Source organism: Silene latifolia, chromosome 9, assembly GCF_048544455.1.
Source record: "Silene latifolia isolate original U9 population chromosome 9, ASM4854445v1, whole genome shotgun sequence".
NCBI classification, from domain to species: Eukaryota; Viridiplantae; Streptophyta; class Magnoliopsida; order Caryophyllales; family Caryophyllaceae; genus Silene; species Silene latifolia.
This window is the reverse complement of record NC_133534.1, coordinates 133756674-133767193: the sequence shown is the minus strand read 5'-3', so window position 1 is coordinate 133767193 and position 10520 is coordinate 133756674. Positions and strand designations below refer to the sequence as shown.

At 32.3% G+C, this 10520-nt stretch overlaps 1 long non-coding RNA gene across 1 annotated transcript; it reads left to right on the top strand.

Annotated features, from left to right (window-relative positions):
* The first annotated feature begins 468 nt into the window (after positions 1-468).
* On the top strand, positions 469-993 carry LOC141598297 (uncharacterized). The gene is made up of 2 exons (XR_012523404.1): positions 469-556; positions 688-993. It is a non-coding gene; the product is annotated as an uncharacterized LOC141598297 (long non-coding RNA).
* Positions 994-10520: the final 9527 nt, after the last annotated feature.

Genomic DNA, 10520 nt, shown 5'->3' with positions numbered 1-10520 from the left:
ATGTATAAATCTATGCATATCAGAATAGCAGAATAAGATGATACTTCTATGTGTTATAACAGTGCTTTCTAAGAAGCCGAAATATAGCTTTATTTGTGTTAGAGAAGACTGATTGCTTTAATGGGAATTGGGTGAAGAAGTGGGAGAACAAGTAAAAAATTTAAAAGAGAAAAGAAAAAGAGAGGTAGGTTGAATCTTTTGAGCATTAAAAATCCGACCTATCTACGCATACCTTTGTTAGTATTGACTATGGAAATTATTGCTTACATGTAGTACTAATACTATTGCTTCAAAGGTATGTAAATCCTGTTGTGAATGCTAATTGTGTTGGTAAATGCTTTTGTGGCTAAGCTAATAAGATGACTAGAATGATGATTGTACCATTATGGGGCATAATGAGTAGGGTGTCTACAGTAATTACTCATTTTGCAAATCTCATTATGTGTTTTTATTTTAGTGTCCTCGGCAGCCGGTTGGGAGCGTATTATGCGGATATTATGTTTGTCGATATATGTTGGACCTTATCAAAGCAAGATATGTTAATATCACCCCAAATGTATGTTCTTTTCCTTATCATTTCAATCATTTTTCATCTCTTTGTATTTCTCATTTTCATCATAGTAATTATTTTATTTTACATGTCGTTTATAGTGTATTAACTTAAATTTTGGTGTCTTATGTATGTAGTTCATGTTAACCGCCCCACCATCATATACGGTTGAGAAAATTGACGAGGTGCGAAATATTTGGGCTGAATTCACACACAATTTCAAACCCTAAAGTAATGTTGGATGAAGACCATGTTGGCAGCTTCTTCTTGGCGTTTAATTATTTTTGCACTTTAGGCAACTAAGTGAAGAGGAATGAAGGATTTTTATTTATGTTTTGTACTTATTTTCGATATTTGTAGCCTTTAGGCTCTTAAAGACATGATAAGAGTTGGTATAATTTTACAAGGATTTGTCTTGTGAATTCAAATTAAATATGAATGTTCAGGTTCTTATTGCGTAAAACTTGCTTGAGTATATGAATTGCAGGTATAATTTATATGCGCTATCTGATTCAATCGTGTAGGGATACGAAAAAATCGTAAATATTAAAAAAAAATATCAGAATCAAAGAGACCGGTTACATGTTAAACCTGTTCTGTTTGAAAATATAAAATAAAGGCGCCAAATTTAAAAATTAGAATCCAAATATAGCAGCTTTATCAAAGACAACGGTTCTCAATAGAAACCGTTCTCCTTGATAAATCAATGAGCACGGGTAAGTAATGCAACCGTTCTGGTTGTTATTACAAAGAGAACGGGTTGACTTCGTACCAACCGTTCTCTTACATAAAAGAGAATGCTTGGCCACAGGACTGTTCAAAGAGGCTTCAAGAACTGTGTTTAACCGTTCTCTTTGAGCAAAATTGTAGTAGTGACTATCACAAGTCTGAAATTATTTGTTGCTTATAAGGCTATCTTTCGAGAAAAATAGATGTATTTTTCAAAAGATAGAGTGGGAGAAGATTAGCAACAAACATACAACTAGTTGGGAACTAGTGAGGAGACCAGAAGAAAGCTTTCTTAGGTTAATCTTCAGACTAGTGATGAGACCAAAAGAAAATGTTCTTTAGATAATAAGATTATGAAGTGGTTGAATCAATTTAATTCAATTCTATTTTACATAAGAGCCGAATGAACCAAAGTAAAATCTGTGCAACAGGATAAATTTGTTTAGAGTTGCATAGATAGACATAAGAGATGTCTACAAAGCTAAGTTAACATGTAACTATGCTAAGATCCATGTTATCGTTGCTACACCTCATAGTGTGTATGATCAAGTTAAATGCTAAAACCAAATTTCTAAATAGATATTTAGAAAGGGGTGTGTGTGACATAAGCACAAGGTTTTAATTAACACTTGAAATAGCAATGATCTTTTCAATTATGTGAAAGGAAAATGGTGTCACTCGAGTCGTCGAGAAGCCATATGTATACATGGACTTGAGTGGGAGTCAAAATTGCCATATTTAGACATGAAATTCAGTGGGAGAGATTGTCTTCCATATCAATGTCATATCACTCATTGAGAATGACACGCTAACACTACCATCAATAAGGGAGTGTTTTGGTTTTCAATTCTCAATGAAAGAAGACATATTGCATTCCAAAATTCCAAATCCATTATGACATAGGGAATTTTAGATTGGCACTTAGATAAGTATCCTATATTGATAAGATTCGTTATCTGTTTAACATCAACAAGGTTGACTAGGTTATTCATATTGATGAAAGTGGAATTACTATGATAGAGTCATAGTCATTCACTAAACCTAAATAAGTTGTTGATCACATGAAATCGATTGCTAATGTTTCCGCCATTAGAACGATCATGTATGCCATTATATGCACATGCCGTGATGAATCATATGCTTGGAGTAATAAGTTAATTCGAATGAAGATCTTTTGAAAGCCTTAAAGAACATCCTTTAAGATTCTTGAGGAAAATTGGAGATTCGTTCTTATGTTTGGATAATATACTAAGTTGTGTGTTGAAGGGTTGCACAAACTCTAGTTTCCAAACCTATAAGGATTTTTCGAAATCCTAGGCGGATTTCATTGACTTAGGAGTAAGAGACTAGAGAAATGTTTTAGTTTCAACCATTGCAAGTTCTACAAACAGAATCTAAATACATTGTGATAAGATGGTCAACATAGGAAGTGAGAGTAGATCCCTCTACCAAAGACTTTATCACAAGTTATATGATAACAGTGGGAGCATCTTCTATGTATAAGATCCTAAGTCTAGTAAGAAGACTAGACATTAACGTAGATAAATTCATGTCATTAGAAATAACATTGAATAGGAGGAAATAACAATTCATAAAGTTGGAATGTATGGATACATTGTATATCCACTTACAAAGCTTTTATTGCAATTTAACTAGTGTAAAATTTAGACCATAAATTATAAGATATGAAGTAGTAATAAGGTATTGACTATTCATATATGATAATCGCATTTATCGTTTGAGTTTCTTTAAACTCATCCATTACTTTGTTATATCCAAATGGGTTGTTGAGACAATATTGAACCCCATTGAAGTGAACTGGATTGAAATAGTATACGCCCCTGGTTGCTTATAGGAGGTGACGTCTCGAAGTGACTAAAGTGTGATGCGATTGATGGCAAGTTCAAGCGCCAAAGGTTCATATGGGATGACTAGTCGATCACATAGACAGAGTGTATGAGACACTCTGTCGGGCAGTGACCGCTTTTAGAGTTCTCGAAATTCATAAAGCGTGGTCATGGCAAGAGATAATATAGTATTCTTATGAGTCAATTCTTTTGACTAGAGACTATTCGCCTAAGTTGACACAAGTTTCTGATTGGCTTTGATTTATACTCTATGACTATCGTAACTGAAGTCAAATGAGTATATTTTGGGTTATGATGAACTGTGGCTATACGAAGGGAATATTGCAATAGGAATTGTCCACCCCCTTATCATGGTTGTTAAAAATCTCAGGGCCACTCGAGGAATAGTGAACTGAAAATGCGTGGCCACGCTCGGAAGGTATCTACGGTAGATAATTCCGGTCAGACAGTTACTCTCCAGATCGAGGAAACCACTCAAGATATGATCAAATTCAAGTACGACCTGCAAGACACCTTGCATTGTGTGGGAGATTGTAATAGGACAAGAGAATTGGTGATGCACACTTGTCTCGGACAAGTGGGAGATTGTTGGAGTATGTGTCCTCAACAATAGTGCGATCACATGTTTAAATCTCAAATTAAGAATACGTATGGGATGATTCATTTATATAGTCAACTGATCAACATTAATCAGTAATGATTGGCTAACTAGAGTTTGACATTACTGTCGTTTGACGGTGGTGATCAGTTGATCTCTTAAGGTCACACTTCTAGGACAATTCGCTTAATAGACTAGTTGATTAATTGTATAACGATACAAGTTAATCAATTCCTTAAATTTGAACAATTCATTCGTGAGTGAGAATATTTATATCTTATTGTAATTTGATTAAATAAGATTTATTTTAGTAATTAAAAGATTATATTACTAAAATTCATTATTGTTTATGAAACAATTGAGATATGAATGAATGGTTAATTGTAATTACAAAATGTTGTGAATTATATTAACATGACCCATTTTATACCATGTAATTGTGAATTACTAGACAATTTGTTATATGTAATTTAGTTAATATATATAATGATATTTATTTGATAAATATGCATTAAATTAATTAATAACATGTTACATACTACATGTGACATATTGTGTGACAAATGACAAATTGACAAAATAAAATGGAAGTCCATTTTATCAAAAGTGGCCGAAAATTGGAGGGTGGAAGGAGTTAGTGGATGATTTATTTTAAATGATAAAATAGACATCATGATTCCTACTCTAACTAGCCATGCACACCTATATTTTAGATAAGAGCAAAATCAAAAGGGTGAAGGCCATGCATTGGCCTTCCACCACCCTACAACCGGCTTCCCTCCTACTCATATAGAGAATTTATTCTCTATTTTTCATTCATGCAATATTCATTCACCTTCTCACTTTTATCTCTCTAAAATAGTTTTAGAAACTCTAAAAATTGTTCATCAAATATTCTAATATTATCATACATATTATTACTACTGTAGTAATACATATTATTAGAATTATTTAAGGATACTAATATATATATATATATATATATATATATATATATATATATATATATATATATATATATATATATATATATATAGTTAATACATATATTAGTTTTAAGGGATTTGTTTTGGGTGCAACAAAAGAAGGATCTCAATATTTGGGATTTTGGAGGATCATCCATTACATTTAAGCTCAAAAACAAATAAGGAAGGTGTCCTTATTTGTGCCCTAATTTTCGAACCAACAACAATGTAAGAACCATTATTTTCTTATTTTATATCTTATTTAGTTATGCATGCACTAGATCTTTAGAACTCATATTAAAATATTAATTAGTTCACCATTAGAAAAGTCTAATAATAGGTATATGAACCTAACAATTGGTATCAGAGCATAGGATGTTGCCTGCATAATCGATTTATAGTTTTTTCGAGTTATTAGTAACTTAATTAAAACTAAAAATTTGTGATTTATTAGAAAACCATGAAATCATGATGTATGTTGTATATTCTGGTCCTAAAATGTATTTAGGTCATTTTGATGATTTATGGTATTTTATTGTTCATTTTAATGATTTTTAATTATTTTATTACATTTTAATGACCAAAATGGTATTTAAAATGCTAAAAATAGTTAAACATAGTCTCTGACCTTGAAATTTTTATATGACCACACATGCATATTTTACTTATTGTATGTAAGAGTTCGTATAAATTTGATTTATTTTGCATGATTTATTATTTTTATGGGTTAAAAATGGATTAAAAGGAGGTAAAATGGTTAAAAATAGTTAAGTTTCGAAACAGGCAATGAAATTTTAATATATTGTCACATGCACATTTTACTCACTGTGTGTAAAATTTAAGATGAACTTGATTCATTTTTCATGATTTATGAATTTTTACTGTAAAAATGACATAAATAGTGACTATTTTAGCATATATAGCTAAAATAAATTACATGGGATGAGAAAATTATTTTAGGTTGAATTTATATCCCACTTATCAGATCTAAAGTTGTAAAATTGATTAGATTAATTTTTGTATGCTTTAGATATTTTGTTCGATAAAACCGATAAATCGCAACTACATTTTTCTCGAAATAAATTCGAAAATTTTAACCATGTTTTTTAACATTATGAGTGTCATGGATATATTCTAGAATGTTCAAAAATTAAAAATTCAAATTTTTAAATTATTGTAATTTAATTTGGATTTATTTCATAAAAGTTATGATTTTAGAATCAGAAATGAGCATAAAATTATATCAAGTTGAATTATTTTCAAAAATTTGAGTAATGACTAATTTTTGAGTCCTAAGAGTGTTAGGATAATTAACTTGAACTAAAATTAGATTTTAGTATTATTTAGCGATTTTTATAAGTTAAAAATCGTGAATTTCCATAAAACCGGGTTATATGTTCGATATGAGTAAAATAGGGCGATATGGCACATAATTTGGCATGATAGACACATATTGTAATGCTGCATATTTCATTGTTGAATGTCATATTTTATTTATGTAATTTTGAATTATGTAATTTTATCTTAGTATGGCCTTAGTTTTAATCGATATTACCCGCAATGTAAGGGGATATTGATTCGGTTGTAATTTAATGTGATCTCGAATCACTTTTATTTTTACTAGTTTTTCGTATTACAAATGTATAATAAGAATAACATTGTATTTTTATTATCATTTGTAATCCCGGAGTTCCTTCAAGACGGTGCCATTCGGAAAGGCGTTCCGACAAAGACGGTGTTCTTGGGAGGCGTGCCACTTGAAGATTCAAGGGAGCAAAGGAGTTGATTTCCGAATATGTAATAGATTATTTGATTTTCTATTTTAGGATGGCCATACTAGAAATTTTATTTTGCTTTGCATTTCTTTTAATATGTTGCATGCATTGCCAAATCGCCATAACAACACATGCATATCATATCGAGTCTTCGGCCGTGTCAATTATCATTATCGATAATTCGACTTTTAGCTCGCTTAAAATTGATAGATAATAAATTGAAAAGACCTTTACTTTCAAAAGATTGAGACTTAGCCTTACCAAATAGTAGGAGCCCATGAATCTCAATTTCATAAGAGGTACAATACGATTTTTCGGGGTGCTTCTAATGATGTTGGGTAAGTGGGGTAATAAATAGTTATTACACTTCGAAAGTTTGGTTGATCTCAACGAAGGTATTTTGCGACCGTAGCCGCAATAGGTTCGGGCTAAAGATGAACTTAACGTAAATTCATCGACCGAGAGTTCTAATTGTAGAATCGGTTAAGAGGGTTAACCCACCAAGTTATATTAGTAAAGGTCAGTTGGCTCACATCCAAGTTAATATGAATTTTGGGTCTCGGAATCATTTATTATAGTTGGGTAGAGGTCACTATATAAATGCTAAGACTTGCTTAAAATATTTACAAGTCTTATTAAAACGATAAATATTTATAATTCCTTCATTTTCTATTTTGTAGTCAATTTGATTAGTTTGCAATGTCAACTCCAATTTCATCCTCATGAACTAGCGCAAACGCTCCACCACTCCCCAATGCTTCTTGGCTCCAATCCTTTATGGATCGATGTACACATAAAAAGAATAGTTCAAACTTTGCTGATTGGGATGCGCAACTCCGTTTGGCCGCGGAAGGTGACGACAAGCTTCGTTACCTTAACGAAGCCGCTCCCGCTACACCTACTACTAGGTCAACCTCCACCGTAAGGGAAGCCCATGAGGCCTACCTAAAAGAGTCAGCCGCTATCAAGAACGTCTTGATTTTCTTTATTGAGCCCGATTTCCAAAGGAGTGCTATTAAGATGAGCACGGCCTATGAGATCTACACCAAGCTTGTGACCATGTTTTCACAAGCTCCAAAGATCATCCAATATGAGGCGGCCTCCGCATTTTTCGAAATCAACATCAAAGAGGGCCAAAAGGTAAGCCCTCATGTTCTCAAATTGATTGAGCTTGTTGATACTCTTAAGATCCAAGGGGTTGACATTCCCGAACAACTTGTTATAGACCGAGTTCTATATTCCTTGAACAAAGTCAAGGTATATGTGCAGTTTAGGGCAAACTATAATATGCAAAATATGAAGACTTCTCTCCATTAATTGCACAAATTACTTGTGCAAGCCGAGAGAAATATGGGTCTAAATGTTAGCTTAACCATGGATGTGCTCGCAATTAACAACAAGAGGAAAGGGAAATTTAAGAGGAGTGCTAGTAAGAGCAAGAAACCCACTCCCTTCAAGGGAAAAGGAAAAGCAATTGAGAAAAGCTCTTCTAAAAAGGGTGCTACTTCCAAAGACAAATGCCATTATTGTAATGGCGTAGGACATTGGAAGAGGAATTGCCCGAAGTATCTTGGAGATATCAAAGCTGGAAAGATTGTTCCAGTAGGTAATAAAATTCTCACTATCATTTATGTTTTGAATATCAATCTCAACTTTGGTATTTGGATACAAGTTGTGATTCTTACCCTTTTTTAACTTGTTTTTAAGGGCATCCAAGCAAAGACAAAGGCAAAGACAAGCAAGCCTAAGGAGGTTCTTCAAGGGAGCTAGAGTAGCCGCCCATATGGAAGCTTGGCCTTTATTTTGATAGTCTTCGTTTCATTGTTGTATTTTGAACTTGTTGTTTTAGAACTCTTTTAATTCCGTAGTTGGACATGGAAATTAGTTTATTTCCTTTTATTTTCAAGAACAAGAAGTTGTATTTGAATTTTAGTGGCTTGGTTTTCAACCCAAGTCACTCGGTTTATGGAAATGTTTCGTTCTAAAACTTGTCATTATACACCTTTTATATCAAAACATAAATCATGTTGACCTAAACTAATCATAAAAGAATTACAACGATTGAATCATTGTAATTAGTTCATAAGCCATGAATTTAATTCTCACTTATGCTTTTGTGACTTAATATCACATCTTATTTGATATAAGAAAGAATGATTATAAAGTCAAAAAGAGTTATTTGAACTCTAAAAATGGAAATTTTATAAACCAATTGGCTACACCACTTATAACTAAGACTTGAGACCACTTATAAGACTCTATACAAGCTATAGGAGGGCATAAGACCTTAAGATTGTATATGACATGGATATGAGTCCAATCCTTTACCTTATAAGGAATAGTCTACTTTGAAGCTAGATTATGATATCTATACAAAAGACTCATCTATTAAGGTTGTAATATGCGAGATTTTCCACTTCACTATCATAAGTCTGAAATTATTTGTTGCTTATAAGGCTATCTTTCGAGAAAAATAGATGTATTTTTCAAAACATAGAGTGGGAGAAGATTAGCAACAAACATAAAACTAGTTGGGAACTAGTGAGGAGACCAAAAGAAAGCTTTCTTAGGTTGATCTTCAGACTAGTGATGAGACCAAAAGAAAATGTACTTTAGATAATAAGATTATGAAGTGGTTGAATCAAGTAAATTCAATTCTATTTTACATAAGAGCCGAATGAACCAAAGTAAAATCTGTGCAAAAGGATACATTTGTTTAGAGTTGCATAGATAGACATAAGAGATGTCTACAAAGCTAAGTTAACATGTAACTATACTAAGATCCATGTTATCGTTGCTACACCTCATAGTGTGTATGATCAAGTTAAATGCTAAAACCAAATTTCTAAATAGGTATTTAGAAAGGGGTGTGTATGACATAAGCACAAGGTTTTAATTAACATTTGAAATAGCAATGATCTTTTCAATTATGTGAAAGGAAAATGGTTTCACTCGAGTCGTCGAGAAGCTATATGTATACATGGACTTGAGTGGGAGTCAAAATTGCCATATTTAGACATGAAATTCAGTGATAGAGATTGTCTTCCATATCAATGTCATATCACTCATTGAGAATGACACACTAACACTACTATCAATAAGGGAGTGTTTTGGTTTTCAATTCTCAATGAAAGAAGACATTATGCATTCCAAAACTCCAAATCTATTATGACATAGGGAATTTTAGATTGGCACTTAGATAAGTATCCTATATTGATAAGATTCTTTATCTGTTTAACATCAACAAGGTTGAGTAGGTTATTCATATTGATGAAAGTGGAATTACTATGATAGAGTCATAGTCATTCACTGAACCTAAATAAGTTGTTGATCACATGAAATCAATTGCTAATGTTTCCGCCATTAGAACGATCATGTATGCCATTATATGCACATGCCGTGATGAATCATATGCTTGGAGCATAATAAGCAATAACATGTTAATTCGAATAAAGGTCTTTTAAAATCCTTAAAGAACATCCGTTAAGATTCTTGAGGAGAATTGGGGATTCGTTCTTATGTTTGGATAATATACTAAGTTGTGTGTTGAAGGGTTGCACAAACTCTAGTTTCCAAACCTATAAGGATTTTTCGAAATCCTAGGCGGATTTCATTGACTTAGGAGTAAGAGACTAGAGAAATGTTTTAGTTTCGACCATTGCAAGTTCTACAAACAGAATCTAAGTACATTGTGATAAGATGGTCAACATAGGGAGTGAGAGTATATCCCTCTACCAAACACTTTATCACAAGTTATATGATAACAGTGGGAGCATCTTCCAAGTATAAGAGCCTAAGTCTAGTAAGAAGACTAGACATTTACTTAGATAAATTCATGTCATTAGAAATAACATTGAATAGGAGGAAATTGCAATTCATAAAGTTGGAATGTATGGATACATTGTATATCCATTTACCAAGCTTTTATTGCAATTTAACTAGTGTAAAATGTACACCATAGATTATAAGATATGAAGTAGTAATAAGGTATTGACTATTCATATATGATAATTGCATTTATCGTTTGAGTTTCTT